Below are 22115 nucleotides of genomic sequence, written 5' to 3'. Positions count from 1 at the left end.
ATACGCAGAGGGTTACATGAGCAGACGCGTTTATTTGTTATGTATTAACACTATTCGTTGGTTCACGGCACTCTGGCGACAGGTTTCATTTGTAACAAAATGAGCCCCGACTGGGGATTGAACCCAGGATCTTCGGTTTACGAGACCGACGCCTTACCACTTGGCCATCGAGGCTGACACATCAGTTTAGTTAAAGTTTGTTTGACTGCAACTGATACATGTTCCTTACGAATGTGACATCGAAGTTCGCCTTTTTTCACTTGAAGTGCAGCGAAAACCACGTGATATACGTTGATGTATATTGAGTGGGCAACTGTACTGAAAGTATGAGTCGCCTTTAGCATAAATTAGCAATTAGGCTTCACTGTTTTCAACAACTATCATTCATATTTTGTTACAATGAATGTGAGTTATTTATTGCAATCAATTATGTGAAGAAAAATAAACCTGGACTGCAACTGATATCGGGATTTACCTTTTCAACCGTCTTCATATAAAACATCAACAAATATATATATTTCTACAAAATGAGCCCCGACTGGGATTTGAACCCAGGATCTTCGGTTTACGAGACCGACGCCTTACCACTTGGCCACCGAGGCTGACACATATTCAACAGCCGCTCAGTCAATTGGTGGACGCTATATTTAAACCAAAACAAGTGACCCCTGTCACCCACGGGTTAGTTGATTCGGAGAGCACGAAAACCTTGGAACCTGCGTAACAAATACGCCGAATATATTACGCATATTCTATGTCAAACTTAATAAAGCTTGCACTTATATAAATTGACTTCTTAGAGATAGGGCCCACGCACCAAATGTGCACCTCAGGAAATACTTTCAGCATACATTTTTTCAATTTGATGTCTCTTTTTCGCAACTCTTATTGGCTTTCCCAAAACACAAATTCTTCAACCGCTTCTCCAAACAATATCAGCGCTACGACATTCACTTTCTTTGACACGTGCCTCAAAAACGCAAAGCACGAGTAAGATGAAATGGCAATGTGACTGTTAACCTTCTAGCGCCTCGCGAGAAGCTTGGGTTGTATTCTCCCCAGGGAGATGAGAATGACAATAGAGTAAACACTGATCCGATGGCCGGGATTATCATAATGATATGCCGTGAACATTCGCTATGAGTTGAATTTGGCGCATTATTAATGAACTTATTATATATCTATTTGCAAAAGTAAGCCCCGACTGGGGATTGAACCCAGGATCTTCGCCTTACGAGTTTTGTTTAAGTCTGATAGACATACATGTTCCTTACGAATGTCATTTCTCACTTGAAGTGCAGCGAAAACCACGTGATATACGCTAATGAATATGGAGTGGACAAGTGTACTGAAAGTATAAGTAGCCTTTAGCATAAATTAGGAATTAGGCTTCACTGTTTTCAACAACTATCATTCATATATATGTAAACATGTATTTATTTGTTCCACCTGTAATGATATCGTTGGTGCGTTTTTGCCTTACATTTTCGGTTATACGCAGAGGGTTACATGAGCAGACGCGTTTATTTGTTATGTATTAACACTATTCGTTGGTTCACGGCACTCTGGCGACAGGTTTCATTTGTAACAAAATGAGCCCCGACTGGGGATTGAACCCAGGATCTTCGGTTTACGAGACCGACGCCTTACCACTTGGCCATCGAGGCTGACACATCAGTTTAGTTAAAGTTTGTTTGACTGCAACTGATACATGTTCCTTACGAATGTGACATCGAAGTTCGCCTTTTTTCACTTGAAGTGCAGCGAAAACCACGTGATATACGTTGATGTATATTGAGTGGGCAACTGTACTGAAAGTATGAGTCGCCTTTAGCATAAATTAGCAATTAGGCTTCACTGTTTTCAACAACTATCATTCATATTTTGTTACAATGAATGTGAGTTATTTATTGCAATCAATTATGTGAAGAAAAATAAACCTGGACTGCAACTGATATCGGGATTTACCTTTTCAACCGTCTTCATATAAAACATCAACAAATATATATATATTTCTACAAAATGAGCCCCGACTGGGATTTGAACCCAGGATCTTCGGTTTACGAGACCGACGCCTTACCACTTGGCCACCGAGGCTGACACATATTCAACAGCCGCTCGGTCAATTGGTGGACGCTATATTTAAACCAAAACAAGTGACACCTGTCACCCACGGGTAAGTTGATTCGGAGAGCACGAAAACCTTGGAACCTGCGTAACAAATACGCCGAATATATTACGCATATTCTATGTCAAACTTAATAAAGCTTGCACTTATATAAATTGACTTCTTAGAGATAGGGCCCACGCACCAAATGTGCACCTCAGGAAATACTTTCAGCATACATTTTTTCAATTTGATGTCTCTTTTTCGCAACTCTTATTGGCTTTCCCAAAACACAAATTCTTCAACCGCTTCTCCAAACAATATCAGCGCTACGACATTCACTTTCTTTGACACGTGCCTCAGAAACGCAAAGCACGAGTAAGATGAAATGGCAATGGGACTATTAACCTTCTAGCGCCTCGCTAGAAGCTTGGGTTGTATTCTCCCCAGGGAGATGAGAATGACAATAGAGTAAACACTGATCCGATGGCCGGGATTATCATAATGATATGCCGTGAACATTCGCTATGAGTTGAATTTGGCGCATTATTAATGAACTTATTATATATCTATTTGCAAAAGTAAGCCCCGACTGGGGATTGAACCCAGGATCTTCGCTTTACGAGTTTTGTTTAAGTCTGATAGACATACATGTTCCTTACGAATGTCATTTCTCACTTGAAGTGCAGCAAAAACCACGTGATATACGCTAATGAATATGGAGTGGACAAGTGCACTGAAAGTATAAGTAACCTTTACCATAAATTAGGAATTAGGCTTCACTGTTTTCAACAACTATCATTCATATACTAGTATATGTAAACATGTATTTATTTGTTACACCTGTAATGATATCATAACAAAATGAGCCCCGACTGGGGATTGAACCCAGGATCTTCGGTTTACGAGACCGACGCCTTACCACTTGGCCATCGAGGCTGACACATCAGTTTAGTTAAAGTTTGTTTGACTGCAACTGATACATGTTCCTTACGAATGTGACATCGAAGTTCGCCTTTTTTCACTTGAAGTGCAGCGAAAACCACGTGATATACGTTGATGTATATTAAGTGGGCAACTGTACTGAAAGTATGAGTCGCCTTTAGCATAAATTAGCAATTAGGCTTCACTGTTTTCAACAACTATCATTCATATTTTGTTACAATGAATGTGAGTTATTTATTGCAATCAATTATGTGAAGAAAAATAAACCTGGACTGCAACTGATATCGGGATTTACCTTTTCAACCGTCTTCATATAAAACATCAACAAATATATATATATTTCTACAAAATGAGCCCCGACTGGGATTTGAACCCAGGATCTTCGGTTTACGAGACCGACGCCTTACCACTTGGCCACCGAGGCTGACACACATTTCTCACCCGCTCAGTCAATTGTTGGACGCTATATTTAAACCAAAACAAGTGACCCCTGTCACCCACGAGTTAATTGATTCGGAGAGCACGAAAACCTTGGAACCTGCGTAACATTTTTTCAATTTGATGTCTCTTTTTCGCAACTCTTATTGGCTTTCCCAAAACACAAATTCTTCAACCGCTTCTCCAAACAATATCAGCGCTACGACATTCACTTTCTTTGACACGTGCCTCAAAAACGCAAAGCACGAGTAAGATGAAATGGCAATGTGACTATTAACCTTCTAGCGCCTCGCGAGAAGCTTGGGTTGTATTCTCCCCAGAGAGATGAGAACGACAATAGAGTAAACACTGATCCGATGGCCGGGATTATCATAATGATATGCCGTGAACATTCGCTATGAGTTGAATTTGGCGCATTATTAATGAACTTATTATATATCTATTTGCAAAAGTAAGCCCCGACTGGGGATTGAACCCAGGATCTTCGCTTTACGAGTTTTGTTTAAGTCTGATAGACATACATGTTCCTTACGAATGTCATTTCTCACTTGAAGTGCAGCGAAAACCACGTGATATACGCTAATGAATATGGAGTGGACAAGTGTACTGAAAGTATAAGTAGCCTTTAGCATAAATTAGGAATTAGGCTTCACTGTTTTCAACAACTATCATTCATATACTAGTATATGTAAACATGTATTTATTTGTTCCACCTGTAATGATATCATTACTGTGTTTTGCACATTGCGTTTATGCCTTACATTTTCGGTTATACGCAGAGGGTTACATGAGCAGACGCGTTTATTTGTTATGTATTAACACTGTTCGTTGGTTCACGGCACTCTGGCGACAGGTTACATTTGTAACAAAATGAGCCCCGACTGGGGATTGAACCCAGGACGCCAGTTTGTTTGACGGCAACTGATACATGTTCCTTACGAATGTGACATCGAAGTTCGCCTTTTTTCACTTGAAGTGCAGCGAAAACCACGTGATATATGTTGATGTATATTGAGTGGGCAACTGTACTGAAAGTATGAGTCGCCTTTAGCATAAATTAGCAATTAGGCATCACTGTTTTCAACCACTATCATTCATATTTTGTTACAATGAATGTGAGTTATCTATTGCAATCCCCTATGTGGAAGTAAAATAAACCTGGACTGCAACTGATATCGGGATTTTTCGTTTCAACCGCCTTCATATAAAACATCAACAAATATATATATTTCTACAAAATGAGCCCCGACTGGGATTTGAACCCAGGATATTCGGTTTACGAGACCGACGCCTTACCACTTGGTCACCGAGGCTGACACACATTCCTCACCCGCTCAGTCAATTGTTGGACGCTATATTTAAACCAAAACAAGTGACACCTGTCACCCACGAGTTAATTGATTCGGAGAGCACGAAAACCTTGGAACCTGCGTAACAAATACGCCGAATATATTACGCATATTCTATGTCAAACTTAATAAAGCTTGCACTTATATAAATTGACTTCTTAGAGATAGGGCCCACGCACCAAATGTGCACCTCAGGAAATACTTTCAGCATACATTTTTTCAATTTGATGTCTCTATTTCCCAACTTTTATTAGCTTTCCCGAAACTCAACTTCTTCAACCGCTTCTCCAAACAATATCAGCGCTACGACATTCACTTTCTTTGACACGTGCCTCAAAAACGCAAAGCACGAGTAAGATGAAATGGCAATGTGACTATTAACCTTCTAGCGCCTCGCGAGAAGCTTGGGTTGTATTCTCCCCAGGGAGATGAGAATGACAATAGAGTAAACACTGATCCGATGGCCGGGATTATCATAATGATATGCCGTGAACATTCGCTATGAGTTGAATTTGGCGCATTATTAATGAACTTATTATATATCTATTTGCAAAAGTAAGCCCCGACTGGGGATTAAACCAGGATCTTCGCTTTACGAGTTTTGTTTAAGTCTGATAGACATACATGTTCCTTACGAATGTCATTTCTCACTTGAAGTGCAGCGAAAACCACGTGATATACGCTAATGAATATGGAGTGGACAAGTGTACTGAAAGTATAAGTAGCCTTTAGCATAAATTAGGAATTAGGCTTCACTGTTTTCAACAACTATCATTCATATACTAGTATATGTAAACATGTATTTATTTGTTCCACCTGTAATGATATCATTACTGTGTTTTGCACATTGCGTTTATGCCTTACATTTTCGGTTATACGCAGAGGGTTACATGAGCAGACGCGTTTATTTGTTATGTATTAACACTGTTCGTTGGTTCACGGCACTCTGGCGACAGGTTACATTTGTAACAAAATGAGCCCCGACTGGGGATTGAACCCAGGATCTTCGGTTTACGAGACCGACGCCTTACCACTTGGCCATCGAGGCTGACACATCAGTTTAGTTAAAGTTTGTTTGACTGCACATGATACATGTTCCTTACGAATGTGACATCGAAGTTCGCCTTTTTTCACTTGAAGTGCAGCGAAAACCACGTGATATACGTTGATGTATATTGAGTGGGCAACTGTACTGAAAGTATGAGTCGCCTTTAGCATAAATTAGCAATTAGGCTTCACTGTTTTCAACAACTATCATTCATATTTTGTTACAATGAATGTGAGTTATTTATTGCAATCAATTATGTGAAGAAAAATAAACCTGGACTGCAACTGATATCGGGATTTACCTTTTCAACCGTCTTCATATAAAACATCAACAAATATATATATTTCTACAAAATGAGCCCCGACTGGGATTTGAACCCAGGATCTTCGGTTTACGAGACCGACGCCTTACCACTTGGCCACCGAGGCTGACACATATTCAACAGCCGCTCAGTCAATTGGTGGACGCTATATTTAAACCAAAACAAGTGACACCTGTCACCCACGGGTTAGTTGATTCGGAGAGCACGAAAACCTTGGAACCTGAGTAACAAATACACCGAATATATTACGCATATTCTATGTCAAACTTAATAAAGCTTGCACTTATATAAATTGACTTCTTAGAGATAGGGCCCACGCACCAAATGTGCACCTCAGGAAATACTTTCAGCATACATTTTTTCAATTTGATGTCTCTTTTTCGCAACTCTTATTGGCTTTCCCAAAACACAAATTCTTCAACCGCTTCTCCAAACAATATCAGCGCTACGACATTCACTTTCTTTGACACGTGCCTCAAAAACGCAAAGCACGAGTAAGATGAAATGGCAATGTGACTGTTAACCTTCTAGCGCCTCGCGAGAAGCTTGGGTTGTATTCTCCCCAGGGAGATGAGAATGACAATAGAGTAAACACTGATCCGATGGCCGGGATTATCATAATGATATGCCGTGAACATTCGCTATGAGTTGAATTTGGCGCATTATTAATGAACTTATTATATATCTATTTGCAAAAGTAAGCCCCGACTGGGGATTGAACCCAGGATCTTCGCTTTACGAGTTTTGTTTAAGTCTGATAGACATACATGTTCCTTACGAATGTCATTTCTCACTTGAAGTGCAGCAAAAACCACGTGATATACGCTAATGAATATGGAGTGGACAAGTGCACTGAAAGTATAAGTAGCCTTTAGCATAAATTAGGAATTAGGCTTCACTGTTTTCAACAACTATCATTCATATACTAGTATATGTAAACATGTATTTATTTGTTCCACCTGTAATGATATCATTACTGTGTTTTGCACATTGCGTTTATGCCTTACATTTTCGGTTATACGCAGAAGGTTACATGAGCAGACGCGTTTATTTGTTATGTTTTAACACTATTCGTTGGTTCACGGCACTCTGGCGACAGGTTACATTTGTAACAAAATGAGCCCCGACTGGGGATTGAACCCAGGATCTTCGGTTTACGAGACCGACGCCTTACCACTTGGCCATCGAGGCTGACACATCAGTTTAGTTAAAGTTTGTTTGACTGCACATGATACATGTTCCTTACCTATGTGACATCGAAGTTCGCCTTTTTTCACTTGAAGTGCAGCGAAAACCACGTGATATACGTTGATGTATATTGAGTGGGCAACTGTACTGAAAGTATGAGTCGCCTTTAGCATAAATTAGCAATTAGGCTTCACTGTTTTCAACAACTATCATTCATATTGTGTTACAATGAATGTGAGTTATTTATTGCAATCAATTATGTGAAGAAAAATAAACCTGGACTGCAACTGATATCGGGATTTACCTTTTCAACCGTCTTCATATAAAACATCAACAAATATATATATATTTCTACAAAATGAGCCCCGACTGGGATTTGAACCCAGGATCTTCTGTTTACGAGACCGACGCCTTACCACTTGGCCACCGAGGCTGACACATATTCAACAGCCGCTCAGTCAATTGGTGGACGCTATATTTAAACCAAAACAAGTGACCCCTGTCACCCACGGGTAAGTTGATTCGGAGAGCACGAAAACCTTGGAACCTGCGTAACAAATACGCCGAATATATTACGCATATTCTATGTCAAACTTAATAAAGCTTGCACTTATATAAATTGACTTCTTAGAGATAGGGCCCACGCACCAAATGTGCACCTCAGGAAATACTTTCAGCATACATTTTTTCAATTTGATGTCTCTTTTTCGCAACTCTTATTGGCTTTCCCAAAACACAAATTCTTCAACCGCTTCTCCAAACAATATCAGCGCTACGACATTCACTTTCTTTGACACGTGCCTCAAAAACGCAAAGCACGAGTAAGATGAAATGGCAATGTGACTGTTAACCTTCTAGCGCCTCGCGAGAAGCTTGGGTTGTATTCTCCCCAGGGAGATGAGAATGACAATAGAGTAAACACTGATCCGATGGCCGGGATTATCATAATGATATGCCGTGAACATTCGCTATGAGTTGAATTTGGCGCATTATTAATGAACTTATTATATATCTATTTGCAAAAGTAAGCCCCGACTGGGGATTGAACCCAGGATCTTCGCTTTACGAGTTTTGTTTAAGTCTGATAGACATACATGTTCCTTACGAATGTCATTTCTCACTTGAAGTGCAGCGAAAACCACGTGATATACGCTAATGAATATGGAGTGGACAAGTGTACTGAAAGTATAAGTAACCTTTAGCATAAATTAGGAATTAGGCTTCACTGTTTTCAACAACTATCATTCATATATATGTAAACATGTATTTATTTGTTCCACCTGAAATGATATCGTTGGTGCGTTTTTGCCTTACATTTTCGGTTATACGCAGAGGGTTACATGAGCAGACGCGTTTATTTGTTATGTATTAACACTATTCGTTGGTTCACGGCACTCTGGCGACAGGTTTCATTTGTAACAAAATGAGCCCCGACTGGGGATTGAACCCAGGATCTTCGGTTTACGAGACCGACGCCTTACCACTTGGCCATCGAGGCTGACACATCAGTTTAGTTAAAGTTTGTTTGACTGCAACTGATACATGTTCCTTACGAATGTGACATCGAAGTTCGCCTTTTTTCACTTGAAGTGCAGCGAAAACCACGTGATATACGTTGATGTATATTGAGTGGGCAACTGTACTGAAAGTATGAGTCGCCTTTAGCATAAATTAGCAATTAGGCTTCACTGTTTTCAACAACTATCATTCATATTTTGTTACAATGAATGTGAGTTATTTATTGCAATCAATTATGTGAAGAAAAATAAACCTGGACTGCAACTGATATCGGGATTTACCTTTTCAACCGTCTTCATATAAAACATCAACAAATATATATATATTTCTACAAAATGAGCCCCGACTGGGATTTGAATCCAGGATCTTCGGTTTACGAGACCGACGCCTTACCACTTGGCCACCGAGGCTGACACATATTCAACAGCCGCTCAGTCAATTGGTGGACGCTATATTTAAACCAAAACAAGTGACCCCTGTCACCCACGGGTAAGTTGATTCGGAGAGCACGAAAACCTTGGAACCTGCGTAACAAATACGCCGAATATATTACGCATATTCTATGTCAAACTTAATAAAGCTTGCACTTATATAAATTGACTTCTTAGAGATAGGGCCCACGCACCAAATGTGCACCTCAGGAAATACTTTCAGCATACATTTTTTCAATTTGATGTCTCTTTTTCGCAACTCTTATTGGCTTTCCCAAAACACAAATTCTTCAACCGCTTCTCCAAACAATATCAGCGCTACGACATTCACTTTCTTTGACACGTGCCTCAAAAACGCAAAGCACGAGTAAGATGAAATGGCAATGTGACTGTTAACCTTCTAGCGCCTCGCGAGAAGCTTGGGATGTATTCTCCCCAGGGAGATGAGAATGACAATAGAGTAAACACTGATCCGATGGCCGGGATTATCATAATGATATGCCGTGAACATTCGCTATGAGTTGAATTTGGCGCATTATTAATGAACTTATTATATATCTATTTGCAAAAGTAAGCCCCGACTGGGGATTGAACCCAGGATCTTCGCTTTACGAGTTTTGTTTAAGTCTGATAGACATACATGTTCCTTACGAATGTCATTTCTCACTTGAAGTGCAGCGAAAACCACGTGATATACGCTAATGAATATGGAGTGGACAAGTGTACTGAAAGTATAAGTAACCTTTAGCATAAATTAGGAATTAGGCTTCACTGTTTTCAACAACTATCATTCATATATATGTAAACATGTATTTATTTGTTCCACCTGAAATGATATCGTTGGTGCGTTTTTGCCTTACATTTTCGGTTATACGCAGAGGGTTACATGAGCAGACGCGTTTATTTGTTATGTATTAACACTATTCGTTGGTTCACGGCACTCTGGCGACAGGTTTCATTTGTAACAAAATGAGCCCCGACTGGGGATTGAACCCAGGATCTTCGGTTTACGAGACCGACGCCTTACCACTTGGCCATCGAGGCTGACACATCAGTTTAGTTAAAGTTTGTTTGACTGCAACTGATACATGTTCCTTACGAATGTGACATCGAAATTCGCCTTTTTTCACTTGAAGTGCAGCGAAAACCACGTGATATACGTTGATGTATATTGAGTGGGCAACTGTACTGAAAGTATGAGTCGCCTTTAGCATAAATTAGCAATTAGGCTTCACTGTTTTCAACAACTATCATTCATATTTGTTACAATGAATGTGAGTTATTTATTGCAATCAATTATGTGAAGAAAAATAAACCTGGACTGCAACTGATATCGGGATTTACCTTTTCAACCGTCTTCATATAAAACATCAACAAATATATATATATTTCTACAAAATGAGCCCCGACTGGGATTTGAATCCAGGATCTTCGGTTTACGAGACCGACGCCTTACCACTTGGCCACCGAGGCTGACACATATTCAACAGCCGCTCAGTCAATTGGTGGACGCTATATTTAAACCAAAACAAGTGACACCTGTCACCCACGGGTTAGTTGATTCGGAGAGCACGAAAACCTTGGAACCTGCGTAACAAATACACCGAATATATTACGCATATTCTATGTCAAACTTAATAAAGCTTGCACTTATATAAATTGACTTCTTAGAGATAGGGCCCACGCACCAAATGTGCACCTCAGGAAATACTTTCAGCATACATTTTTTCAATTTGATGTCTCTTTTTCGCAACTCTTATTGGCTTTCCCAAAACACAAATTCTTCAACCGCTTCTCCAAACAATATCAGCGCTACGACATTCACTTTCTTTGACACGTGCCTCAGAAACGCAAAGCACGAGTAAGATGAAATGGCAATGTGACTATTAACCTTCTAGCGCCTCGCTAGAAGCTTGGGTTGTATTCTCCCCAGGGAGATGAGAATGACAATAGAGTAAACACTGATCCGATGGCCGGGATTATCATAATGATATGCCGTGAACATTCGCTATGAGTTGAATTTGGCGCATTATTAATGAACTTATTATATATCTATTTGCAAAAGTAAGCCCCGACTGGGGATTGAACCCAGGATCTTCGCTTTACGAGTTTTGTTTAAGTCTGATAGACATACATGTTCCTTACGAATGTCATTTCTCACTTGAAGTGCAGCAAAAACCACGTGATATACGCTAATGAATATGGAGTGGACAAGTGCACTGAAAGTATAAGTAGCCTTTACCATAAATTAGGAATTAGGCTTCACTGTTTTCAACAACTATCATTCATATACTAGTATATGTAAACATGTATTTATTTGTTACACCTGTAATGATATCATAACAAAATGAGCCCCGACTGGGGATTGAACCCAGGATCTTCGGTTTACGAGACCGACGCCTTACCACTTGGCCATCGAGGCTGACACATCAGTTTAGTTAAAGTTTGTTTGACTGCAACTGATACATGTTCCTTACGAATGTGACATCGAAGTTCGCCTTTTTTCACTTGAAGTGCAGCGAAAACCACGTGATATACGTTGATGTATATTAAGTGGGCAACTGTACTGAAAGTATGAGTCGCCTTTAGCATAAATTAGCAATTAGGCTTCACTGTTTTCAACAACTATCATTCATATTTTGTTACAATGAATGTGAGTTATTTATTGCAATCAATTATGTGAAGAAAAATAAACCTGGACTGCAACTGATATCGGGATTTACCTTTTCAACCGTCTTCATATAAAACATCAACAAATATATATATATTTCTACAAAATGAGCCCCGACTGGGATTTGAACCCAGGATCTTCGGTTTACGAGACCGACGCCTTACCACTTGGCCACCGAGGCTGACACACATTTCTCACCCGCTCAGTCAATTGTTGGACGCTATATTTAAACCAAAACAAGTGACCCCTGTCACCCACGAGTTAATTGATTCGGAGAGCACGAAAACCTTGGAACCTGCGTAACATTTTTTCAATTTGATGTCTCTTTTTCGCAACTCTTATTGGCTTTCCCAAAACACAAATTCTTCAACCGCTTCTCCAAACAATATCAGCGCTACGACATTCACTTTCTTTGACACGTGCCTCAAAAACGCAAAGCACGAGTAAGATGAAATGGCAATGTGACTATTAACCTTCTAGCGCCTCGCGAGAAGCTTGGGTTGTATTCTCCCCAGAGAGATGAGAATGACAATAGAGTAAACACTGATCCGATGGCCGGGATTATCATAATGATATGCCGTGAACATTCGCTATGAGTTGAATTTGGCGCATTATTAATGAACTTATTATATATCTATTTGCAAAAGTAAGCCCCGACTGGGGATTGAACCCAGGATCTTCGCTTTACGAGTTTTGTTTAAGTCTGATAGACATACATGTTCCTTACGAATGTCATTTCTCACTTGAAGTGCAGCGAAAACCACGTGATATACGCTAATGAATATGGAGTGGACAAGTGTACTGAAAGTATAAGTAGCCTTTAGCATAAATTAGGAATTAGGCTTCACTGTTTTCAACAACTATCATTCATATACTAGTATATGTAAACATGTATTTATTTGTTCCACCTGTAATGATATCATTACTGTGTTTTGCACATTGCGTTTATGCCTTACATTTTCGGTTATACGCAGAGGGTTACATGAGCAGACGCGTTTATTTGTTATGTATTAACACTGTTCGTTGGTTCACGGCACTCTGGCGACAGGTTACATTTGTAACAAAATGAGCCCCGACTGGGGATTGAACCCAGGACGCCAGTTTGTTTGACGGCAACTGATACATGTATCTACGCATGTGACATCGAAGTTCGCCTTTTTTCACTTGAAGTGCAGCGAAAACCACGTGATATATGTTGATGTATATTGAGTGGGCAACTGTACTGAAAGTATGAGTCGCCTTTAGCATAAATTAGCAATTAGGCATCACTGTTTTCAACCACTATCATTCATATTTTGTTACAATGAATGTGAGTTATCTATTGCAATCCCCTATGTGGAAGTAAAATAAACCTGGACTGCAACTGATATCGGGATTTTTCGTTTCAACCGCCTTCATATAAAACATCAACAAATATATATATTTCTACAAAATGAGCCCCGACTGGGATTTGAACCCAGGATATTCGGTTTACGAGACCGACGCCTTACCACTTGGTCACCGAGGCTGACACACATTCCTCACCCGCTCAGTCAATTGTTGGACGCTATATTTAAACCAAAACAAGTGACCCCTGTCACCCACGAGTTAATTGATTCGGAGAGCACGAAAACCTTGGAACCTGCGTAACAAATACACCGAATATATTACGCATATTCTATGTCAAACTTAATAAAGCTTGCACTTATATAAATTGACTTCTTAGAGATAGGGCCCACGCACCAAATGTGCACCTCAGGAAATACTTTCAGCATACATCTTTTCAATTTGATGTCTCTATTTCCCAACTTTTATTGGCTTTCCCGAAACTCAACTTCTTCAACCGCTTCTCCAAACAATATCAGCGCTACGACATTCACTTTCTTTGACACGTGCCTCAAAAACGCAAAGCACGAGTAAGATGAAATGGCAATGTGACTATTAACCTTCTAGCGCCTCGCGAGAAGCTTGGGTTGTATTCTCCCCAGGGAGATGAGAATGACAATAGAGTAAACACTGATCCGATGGCCGGGATTATCATAATGATATGCCGTGAACATTCGCTATGAGTTGAATTTGGCGCATTATTAATGAACTTATTATATATCTATTTGCAAAAGTAAGCCCCGACTGGGGATTGAACCCAGGATCTTCGCTTTACGAGTTTTGTGTAAGTCTGATAGACAAACATGTTCCTTACGAATGTCATTTCTCACTTGAAGTGCAGCGAAAACCACGTGATATACGCTAATGAATATGGAGTGGACAAGTGTACTGAAAGTATAAGTAGCCTTTAGCATAAATTAGGAATTAGGCTTCACTGTTTTCAACAACTATCATTCATATATATGTAAACATGTATTTATTTGTTCCACCTGTAATGATATCGTTGCTGTGTTTTGCATATTACCTTTATGCCTTACATTTTCGGTTATACGCAGAGGGTTACATGAGCAGACGCGTTTATTTGTTATGTATAACACTGTTCGTTGGTTCACGGCACTCTGGCGACAGGTTTCATTTGTAACAAAATGAGCCCCGACTGGGGATTGAACCCAGTATCTTCGGTTTACGAGACCGACGCCTTACCACTTGGCCATCGAGGCTGACACATCAGTTTAGTTAAAGTTTGTTTGACTGCACATGATACATGTTCCTTACGAATGTGACATCGAAGTTCGCCTTTTTTCACTTGAAGTGCAGCGAAAACCACGTGATATACGTTGATGTATATTGAGTGGGTAACTGTACTGAAAGTATGAGTCGCCTTTAGCATAAATTAGCAATTTGGCTTCACTGTTTTCAACAACTATCATTCATATTTTGTTACAATGAATGTGAGTTATTTATTGCAATCAATTATGTGAAGAAAAATAAACCTGGACTGCAACTGATATCGGGATTTACCTTTTCAACCGTCTTCATATAAAACATCAACAAATATATATATATTTCTACAAAATGAGCCCCGACTGGGATTTGAATCCAGGATCTTCGGTTTACGAGACCGACGCCTTACCACTTGGCCACCGAGGCTGACACATATTCAACAGCCGCTCAGTCAATTGGTGGACGCTATATTTAAACCAAAACAAGTGACCCCTGTCACCCACGGGTAAGTTGATTCGGAGAGCACGAAAACCTTGGAACCTGCGTAACAAATACGCCGAATATATTACGCATATTCTATGTCAAACTTAATAAAGCTTGCACTTATATAAATTGACTTCTTAGAGATAGGGCCCACGCACCAAATGTGCACCTCAGGAAATACTTTCAGCATACATTTTTTCAATTTGATGTCTCTTTTTCGCAACTCTTATTGGCTTTCCCAAAACACAAATTCTTCAACCGCTTCTCCAAACAATATCAGCGCTACGACATTCACTTTCTTTGACACGTGCCTCAAAAACGCAAAGCACGAGTAAGATGAAATGGCAATGTGACTGTTAACCTTCTAGCGCCTCGCGAGAAGCTTGGGATGTATTCTCCCCAGGGAGATGAGAATGACAATAGAGTAAACACTGATCCGATGGCCGGGATTATCATAATGATATGCCGTGAACATTCGCTATGAGTTGAATTTGGCGCATTATTAATGAACTTATTATATATCTATTTGCAAAAGTAAGCCCCGACTGGGGATTGAACCCAGGATCTTCGCTTTACGAGTTTTGTTTAAGTCTGATAGACATACATGTTCCTTACGAATGTCATTTCTCACTTGAAGTGCAGCGAAAACCACGTGATATACGCTAATGAATATGGAGTGGACAAGTGTACTGAAAGTATAAGTAACCTTTAGCATAAATTAGGAATTAGGCTTCACTGTTTTCAACAACTATCATTCATATATATGTAAACATGTATTTATTTGTTCCACCTGAAATGATATCGTTGGTGCGTTTTTGCCTTACATTTTCGGTTATACGCAGAGGGTTACATGAGCAGACGCGTTTATTTGTTATGTATTAACACTATTCGTTGGTTCACGGCACTCTGGCGACAGGTTTCATTTGTAACAAAATGAGCCCCGACTGGGGATTGAACCCAGGATCTTCGGTTTACGAGACCGACGCCTTACCACTTGGCCATCGAGGCTGACACATCAGTTTAGTTAAAGTTTGTTTGACTGCAACTGATACATGTTCCTTACGAATGTGACATCGAAATTCGCCTTTTTTCACTTGAAGTGCAGCGAAAACCACGTGATATACGTTGATGTATATTGAGTGGGCAACTGTACTGAAAGTATGAGTCGCCTTTAGCATAAATTAGCAATTAGGCTTCACTGTTTTCAACAACTATCATTCATATTTTGTTACAATGAATGTGAGTTATTTATTGCAATCAATTATGTGAAGAAAAATAAACCTGGACTGCAACTGATATCGGGATTTACCTTTTCAACCGTCTTCATATAAAACATCAACAAATATATATATATTTCTACAAAATGAGCCCCGACTGGGATTTGAATCCAGGATCTTCGGTTTACGAGACCGACGCCTTACCACTTGGCCACCGAGGCTGACACATATTCAACAGCCGCTCAGTCAATTGGTGGACGCTATATTTAAACCAAAACAAGTGACACCTGTCACCCACGGGTTAGTTGATTCGGAGAGCACGAAAACCTTGGAACCTGCGTAACAAATACACCGAATATATTACGCATATTCTATGTCAAACTTAATAAAGCTTGCACTTATATAAATTGACTTCTTAGAGATAGGGCCCACGCACCAAATGTGCACCTCAGGAAATACTTTCAGCATACATTTTTTCAATTTGATGTCTCTTTTTCGCAACTCTTATTGGCTTTCCCAAAACACAAATTCTTCAACCGCTTCTCCAAACAATATCAGCGCTACGACATTCACTTTCTTTGACACGTGCCTCAGAAACGCAAAGCACGAGTAAGATGAAATGGCAATGTGACTATTAACCTTCTAGCGCCTCGCGAGAAGCTTGGGTTGTATTCTCCCCAGGGAGATGAGAATGACAATAGAGTAAACACTGATCCGATGGCCGGGATTATCATAATGATATGCCGTGAACATTCGCTATGAGTTGAATTTGGCGCATTATTAATGAACTTATTATATATCTATTTGCAAAAGTAAGCCCCGACTGGGGATTGAACCCAGGATCTTCGCTTTACGAGTTTTGTTTAAGTCTGATAGACATACATGTTCCTTACGAATGTCATTTCTCACTTGAAGTGCAGCAAAAACCACGTGATATACGCTAATGAATATGGAGTGGACAAGTGCACTGAAAGTATAAGTAGCCTTTACCATAAATTAGGAATTAGGCTTCACTGTTTTCAACAACTATCATTCATATACTAGTATATGTAAACATGTATTTATTTGTTACACCTGTAATGATATCATAACAAAATGAGCCCCGACTGGGGATTGAACCCAGGATCTTCGGTTTACGAGACCGACGCCTTACCACTTGGCCATCGAGGCTGACACATCAGTTTAGTTAAAGTTTGTTTGACTGCAACTGATACATGTTCCTTACGAATGTGACATCGAAGTTCGCCTTTTTTCACTTGAAGTGCAGCGAAAACCACGTGATATACGTTGATGTATATTAAGTGGGCAACTGTACTGAAAGTATGAGTCGCCTTTAGCATAAATTAGCAATTAGGCTTCACTGTTTTCAACAACTATCATTCATATTTTGTTACAATGAATGTGAGTTATTTATTGCAATCAATTATGTGAAGAAAAATAAACCTGGACTGCAACTGATATCGGGATTTACCTTTTCAACCGTCTTCATATAAAACATCAACAAATATATATATATTTCTACAAAATGAGCCCCGACTGGGATTTGAACCCAGGATCTTCGGTTTACGAGACCGACGCCTTACCACTTGGCCACCGAGGCTGACACACATTTCTCACCCGCTCAGTCAATTGTTGGACGCTATATTTAAACCAAAACAAGTGACCCCTGTCACCCACGAGTTAATTGATTCGGAGAGCACGAAAACCTTGGAACCTGCGTAACATTTTTTCAATTTGATGTCTCTTTTTCGCAACTCTTATTGGCTTTCCCAAAACACAAATTCTTCAACCGCTTCTCCAAACAATATCAGCGCTACGACATTCACTTTCTTTGACACGTGCCTCAAAAACGCAAAGCACGAGTAAGATGAAATGGCAATGTGACTATTAACCTTCTAGCGCCTCGCGAGAAGCTTGGGTTGTATTCTCCCCAGAGAGATGAGAATGACAATAGAGTAAACACTGATCCGATGGCCGGGATTATCATAATGATATGCCGTGAACATTCGCTATGAGTTGAATTTGGCGCATTATTAATGAACTTATTATATATCTATTTGCAAAAGTAAGCCCCGACTGGGGATTGAACCCAGGATCTTCGCTTTACGAGTTTTGTTTAAGTCTGATAGACATACATGTTCCTTACGAATGTCATTTCTCACTTGAAGTGCAGCGAAAACCACGTGATATACGCTAATGAATATGGAGTGGACAAGTGTACTGAAAGTATAAGTAGCCTTTAGCATAAATTAGGAATTAGGCTTCACTGTTTTCAACAACTATCATTCATATACTAGTATATGTAAACATGTATTTATTTGTTCCACCTGTAATGATATCATTACTGTGTTTTGCACATTGCGTTTATGCCTTACATTTTCGGTTATACGCAGAGGGTTACATGAGCAGACGCGTTTATTTGTTATGTATTAACACTGTTCGTTGGTTCACGGCACTCTGGCGACAGGTTACATTTGTAACAAAATGAGCCCCGACTGGGGATTGAACCCAGGACGCCAGTTTGTTTGACGGCAACTGATACATGTATCTACGCATGTGACATCGAAGTTCGCCTTTTTTCACTTGAAGTGCAGCGAAAACCACGTGATATATGTTGATGTATATTGAGTGGGCAACTGTACTGAAAGTATGAGTCGCCTTTAGCATAAATTAGCAATTAGGCATCACTGTTTTCAACCACTATCATTCATATTTTGTTACAATGAATGTGAGTTATCTATTGCAATCCCCTATGTGGAAGTAAAATAAACCTGGACTGCAACTGATATCGGGATTTTTCGTTTCAACCGCCTTCATATAAAACATCAACAAATATATATATTTCTACAAAATGAGCCCCGACTGGGATTTGAACCCAGGATATTCGGTTTACGAGACCGACGCCTTACCACTTGGTCACCGAGGCTGACACACATTCCTCACCCGCTCAGTCAATTGTTGGACGCTATATTTAAACCAAAACAAGTGACCCCTGTCACCCACGAGTTAATTGATTCGGAGAGCACGAAAACCTTGGAACCTGCGTAACAAATACACCGAATATATTACGCATATTCTATGTCAAACTTAATAAAGCTTGCACTTATATAAATTGACTTCTTAGAGATAGGGCCCACGCACCAAATGTGCACCTCAGGAAATACTTTCAGCATACATCTTTTCAATTTGATGTCTCTATTTCCCAACTTTTATTGGCTTTCCCGAAACTCAACTTCTTCAACCGCTTCTCCAAACAATATCAGCGCTACGACATTCACTTTCTTTGACACGTGCCTCAAAAACGCAAAGCACGAGTAAGATGAAATGGCAATGTGACTATTAACCTTCTAGCGCCTCGCGAGAAGCTTGGGTTGTATTCTCCCCAGGGAGATGAGAATGACAATAGAGTAAACACTGATCCGATGGCCGGGATTATCATAATGATATGCCGTGAACATTCGCTATGAGTTGAATTTGGCGCATTATTAATGAACTTATTATATATCTATTTGCAAAAGTAAGCCCCGACTGGGGATTGAACCCAGGATCTTCGCTTTACGAGTTTTGTGTAAGTCTGATAGACAAACATGTTCCTTACGAATGTCATTTCTCACTTGAAGTGCAGCGAAAACCACGTGATATACGCTAATGAATATGGAGTGGACAAGTGTACTGAAAGTATAAGTAGCCTTTAGCATAAATTAGGAATTAGGCTTCACTGTTTTCAACAACTATCATTCATATATATGTAAACATGTATTTATTTGTTCCACCTGTAATGATATCGTTGCTGTGTTTTGCATATTACCTTTATGCCTTACATTTTCGGTTATACGCAGAGGGTTACATGAGCAGACGCGTTTATTTGTTATGTATAACACTGTTCGTTGGTTCACGGCACTCTGGCGACAGGTTTCATTTGTAACAAAATGAGCCCCGACTGGGGATTGAACCCAGTATCTTCGGTTTACGAGACCGACGCCTTACCACTTGGCCATCGAGGCTGACACATCAGTTTAGTTAAAGTTTGTTTGACTGCACATGATACATGTTCCTTACGAATGTGACATCGAAGTTCGCCTTTTTTCACTTGAAGTGCAGCGAAAACCACGTGATATACGTTGATGTATATTGAGTGGGTAACTGTACTGAAAGTATGAGTCGCCTTTAGCATAAATTAGCAATTTGGCTTCACTGTTTTCAACAACTATCATTCATATTTTGTTACAATGAATGTGAGTTATTTATTGCAATCAATTATGTGAAGAAAAATAAACCTGGACTGCAACTGATATCGGGATTTACCTTTTCAACCGTCTTCATATAAAACATCAACAAATATATATATATTTCTACAAAATGAGCCCCGACTGGGATTTGAACCCAGGATCTTCGGTTTACGAGACCGACGCCTTACCACTTGGCCACCGAGGCTGACACACATTCAACAGCCGCTCAGTCAATTGGTGGACGTTATATTAAACCAAAACAAGTGACACCTGTCAAACGTAGGTCACGTGATTCGGATATGCACGAAGAGCTTTGAACTTGCATGACAAACAAGTCGAATATATGATGTATATTTTTATGTCAAACTTAATTAAACTTGCTCTTAAAATGAGCTTTTATAAATACACCCGATAAAATACTTACGGCATACATTTTTCAGTGTATTATGTCATTATCGTACCTCTCAATGGTTTTCCTACCACACAAATTCTTGACCAGTTTCACGAAATGATCATAGCGCTACGACATTCACTTTTTTTACACGTTTGCGCCAGCAACTCCATGGATGAAGAGGAATGTTGAGTGAGCAAATATACAACAATGTCACATTTTGTGTAAATTATCCGCAGAGGGTTACATTAGCAGACGCGTTTATTTGTTATGTATTAACACTGTTCGTTGGTTCACGGCACTCTGGCGACAGGTTTCATTTGTAACAAAATGAGCCCCGACTGGGGATTGAACCCAGGATCTTCGGTTTACGAGACCGACGCCTTACCACTTGGCCACCGAGGCTGACACACCTCATACGGTCGTTTAGTCGCTATGTACTGGCATATCTAGCCCGATGAGTGACACCTGGTTCAATGTAGGTCACCAGATACAGGTAACATCGACGAGCGCTGAGCCGCGACGAGAAATCCATTATGTATACAAGTCAACGTATATGTGTAACGATGAATGCAGCGTGGCACAGATTGAGCGTCGGGGGATAGGGTCTACACTTCTTTTACCTGTAAAGGCACTTAAAGCTCTAATAAAACATTTCAAGTGTAAATGAGGTTGTATTTCACTGCCCGTATCATTGTTTGCTGAGTGTGGTTTCTTTTATACGCGGTAGACACATTCATGACAGGCTTGTTCTAAGGGAATGGGAACATTTATCTATTTGTTTGTTTGTGTAACGCCTTGCTTTGTAATATCCCAGGTATATGACAGCGGTCTGAAAATAATCGAGTCTGGATCTGACAATCCATTGTATGATATCATGAGCATTGATCTACGCAGTTGGGATACGATGACATGCATCAACCAAGTCAGCGAACCTTACCACCCGATCCCGTTAGTCGCCTCGAACAACAAGCACAGTCGCCTCTTACGTTGGTTTGTTTGTTTGTGTAACGCCGCACTCAGCAATATTCCAGCTATATGACGGCGGTCGCCTCTTACGGCAAGCAGGGGTTGCTGAAGACTTGTCCAGACTTGAGTGTATGAATCTAAGTATGTATATGTATTACATTTAAACCTCGTTAGTCCAGACGCCGTTTATCTGGATATCTCGCAATCGGGAAGATTACTA

The 22115-nt window shown here is 40.0% G+C and overlaps 28 non-coding genes across 28 annotated transcripts; all 28 read right to left on the bottom strand.

Annotated features, from left to right (window-relative positions):
• Positions 1-102: 102 nt before the first annotated feature.
• Trnat-cgu lies at positions 103-174 on the bottom strand. Its single transcript has one exon. It is a non-coding gene; the product is annotated as a tRNA-Thr (tRNA).
• Positions 175-530: 356 nt separating this feature from the next.
• Positions 531-602, bottom strand: Trnat-cgu. The gene has a single exon. It is a non-coding gene; the product is annotated as a tRNA-Thr (tRNA).
• Positions 603-1595: 993 nt separating this feature from the next.
• On the bottom strand, positions 1596-1667 carry Trnat-cgu. Its single transcript has one exon. It is a non-coding gene; the product is annotated as a tRNA-Thr (tRNA).
• Positions 1668-2025: 358 nt separating this feature from the next.
• On the bottom strand, positions 2026-2097 carry Trnat-cgu. The gene has a single exon. It is a non-coding gene; the product is annotated as a tRNA-Thr (tRNA).
• An 877-nt stretch (positions 2098-2974) lies between these two features.
• Trnat-cgu lies at positions 2975-3046 on the bottom strand. Its single transcript has one exon. It is a non-coding gene; the product is annotated as a tRNA-Thr (tRNA).
• Positions 3047-3404: 358 nt separating this feature from the next.
• Positions 3405-3476, bottom strand: Trnat-cgu. Its single transcript has one exon. It is a non-coding gene; the product is annotated as a tRNA-Thr (tRNA).
• A 1255-nt stretch (positions 3477-4731) lies between these two features.
• On the bottom strand, positions 4732-4803 carry Trnat-cgu. Its single transcript has one exon. It is a non-coding gene; the product is annotated as a tRNA-Thr (tRNA).
• A 1012-nt stretch (positions 4804-5815) lies between these two features.
• Trnat-cgu lies at positions 5816-5887 on the bottom strand. Its single transcript has one exon. It is a non-coding gene; the product is annotated as a tRNA-Thr (tRNA).
• Positions 5888-6243: 356 nt separating this feature from the next.
• On the bottom strand, positions 6244-6315 carry Trnat-cgu. Its single transcript has one exon. It is a non-coding gene; the product is annotated as a tRNA-Thr (tRNA).
• A 1013-nt stretch (positions 6316-7328) lies between these two features.
• Trnat-cgu lies at positions 7329-7400 on the bottom strand. Its single transcript has one exon. It is a non-coding gene; the product is annotated as a tRNA-Thr (tRNA).
• Positions 7401-7758: 358 nt separating this feature from the next.
• Positions 7759-7830, bottom strand: Trnat-cgu. The gene has a single exon. It is a non-coding gene; the product is annotated as a tRNA-Thr (tRNA).
• Positions 7831-8823: 993 nt separating this feature from the next.
• Trnat-cgu lies at positions 8824-8895 on the bottom strand. The gene has a single exon. It is a non-coding gene; the product is annotated as a tRNA-Thr (tRNA).
• Positions 8896-9253: 358 nt separating this feature from the next.
• On the bottom strand, positions 9254-9325 carry Trnat-cgu. Its single transcript has one exon. It is a non-coding gene; the product is annotated as a tRNA-Thr (tRNA).
• Positions 9326-10318: 993 nt separating this feature from the next.
• Positions 10319-10390, bottom strand: Trnat-cgu. The gene has a single exon. It is a non-coding gene; the product is annotated as a tRNA-Thr (tRNA).
• Positions 10391-10747: 357 nt separating this feature from the next.
• Positions 10748-10819, bottom strand: Trnat-cgu. Its single transcript has one exon. It is a non-coding gene; the product is annotated as a tRNA-Thr (tRNA).
• An 877-nt stretch (positions 10820-11696) lies between these two features.
• On the bottom strand, positions 11697-11768 carry Trnat-cgu. Its single transcript has one exon. It is a non-coding gene; the product is annotated as a tRNA-Thr (tRNA).
• Positions 11769-12126: 358 nt separating this feature from the next.
• Trnat-cgu lies at positions 12127-12198 on the bottom strand. The gene has a single exon. It is a non-coding gene; the product is annotated as a tRNA-Thr (tRNA).
• A 1254-nt stretch (positions 12199-13452) lies between these two features.
• Positions 13453-13524, bottom strand: Trnat-cgu. Its single transcript has one exon. It is a non-coding gene; the product is annotated as a tRNA-Thr (tRNA).
• A 1006-nt stretch (positions 13525-14530) lies between these two features.
• Trnat-cgu lies at positions 14531-14602 on the bottom strand. Its single transcript has one exon. It is a non-coding gene; the product is annotated as a tRNA-Thr (tRNA).
• A 358-nt stretch (positions 14603-14960) lies between these two features.
• Trnat-cgu lies at positions 14961-15032 on the bottom strand. Its single transcript has one exon. It is a non-coding gene; the product is annotated as a tRNA-Thr (tRNA).
• A 993-nt stretch (positions 15033-16025) lies between these two features.
• Trnat-cgu lies at positions 16026-16097 on the bottom strand. The gene has a single exon. It is a non-coding gene; the product is annotated as a tRNA-Thr (tRNA).
• Positions 16098-16455: 358 nt separating this feature from the next.
• On the bottom strand, positions 16456-16527 carry Trnat-cgu. Its single transcript has one exon. It is a non-coding gene; the product is annotated as a tRNA-Thr (tRNA).
• Positions 16528-17404: 877 nt separating this feature from the next.
• Trnat-cgu lies at positions 17405-17476 on the bottom strand. Its single transcript has one exon. It is a non-coding gene; the product is annotated as a tRNA-Thr (tRNA).
• A 358-nt stretch (positions 17477-17834) lies between these two features.
• Trnat-cgu lies at positions 17835-17906 on the bottom strand. Its single transcript has one exon. It is a non-coding gene; the product is annotated as a tRNA-Thr (tRNA).
• Positions 17907-19160: 1254 nt separating this feature from the next.
• On the bottom strand, positions 19161-19232 carry Trnat-cgu. Its single transcript has one exon. It is a non-coding gene; the product is annotated as a tRNA-Thr (tRNA).
• Positions 19233-20238: 1006 nt separating this feature from the next.
• Trnat-cgu lies at positions 20239-20310 on the bottom strand. The gene has a single exon. It is a non-coding gene; the product is annotated as a tRNA-Thr (tRNA).
• Positions 20311-20668: 358 nt separating this feature from the next.
• Positions 20669-20740, bottom strand: Trnat-cgu. Its single transcript has one exon. It is a non-coding gene; the product is annotated as a tRNA-Thr (tRNA).
• A 519-nt stretch (positions 20741-21259) lies between these two features.
• Trnat-cgu lies at positions 21260-21331 on the bottom strand. Its single transcript has one exon. It is a non-coding gene; the product is annotated as a tRNA-Thr (tRNA).
• Positions 21332-22115: the final 784 nt, after the last annotated feature.

Source organism: Haliotis rufescens, unplaced genomic scaffold (genome assembly GCF_023055435.1).
Source record: "Haliotis rufescens isolate VD_foot unplaced genomic scaffold, xgHalRufe1.0.p SCAF_2, whole genome shotgun sequence".
Lineage (NCBI taxonomy): Eukaryota > Metazoa > Mollusca > Gastropoda > Lepetellida > Haliotidae > Haliotis > Haliotis rufescens.
This window is presented reverse-complemented; position numbering and strand designations above follow the sequence as displayed.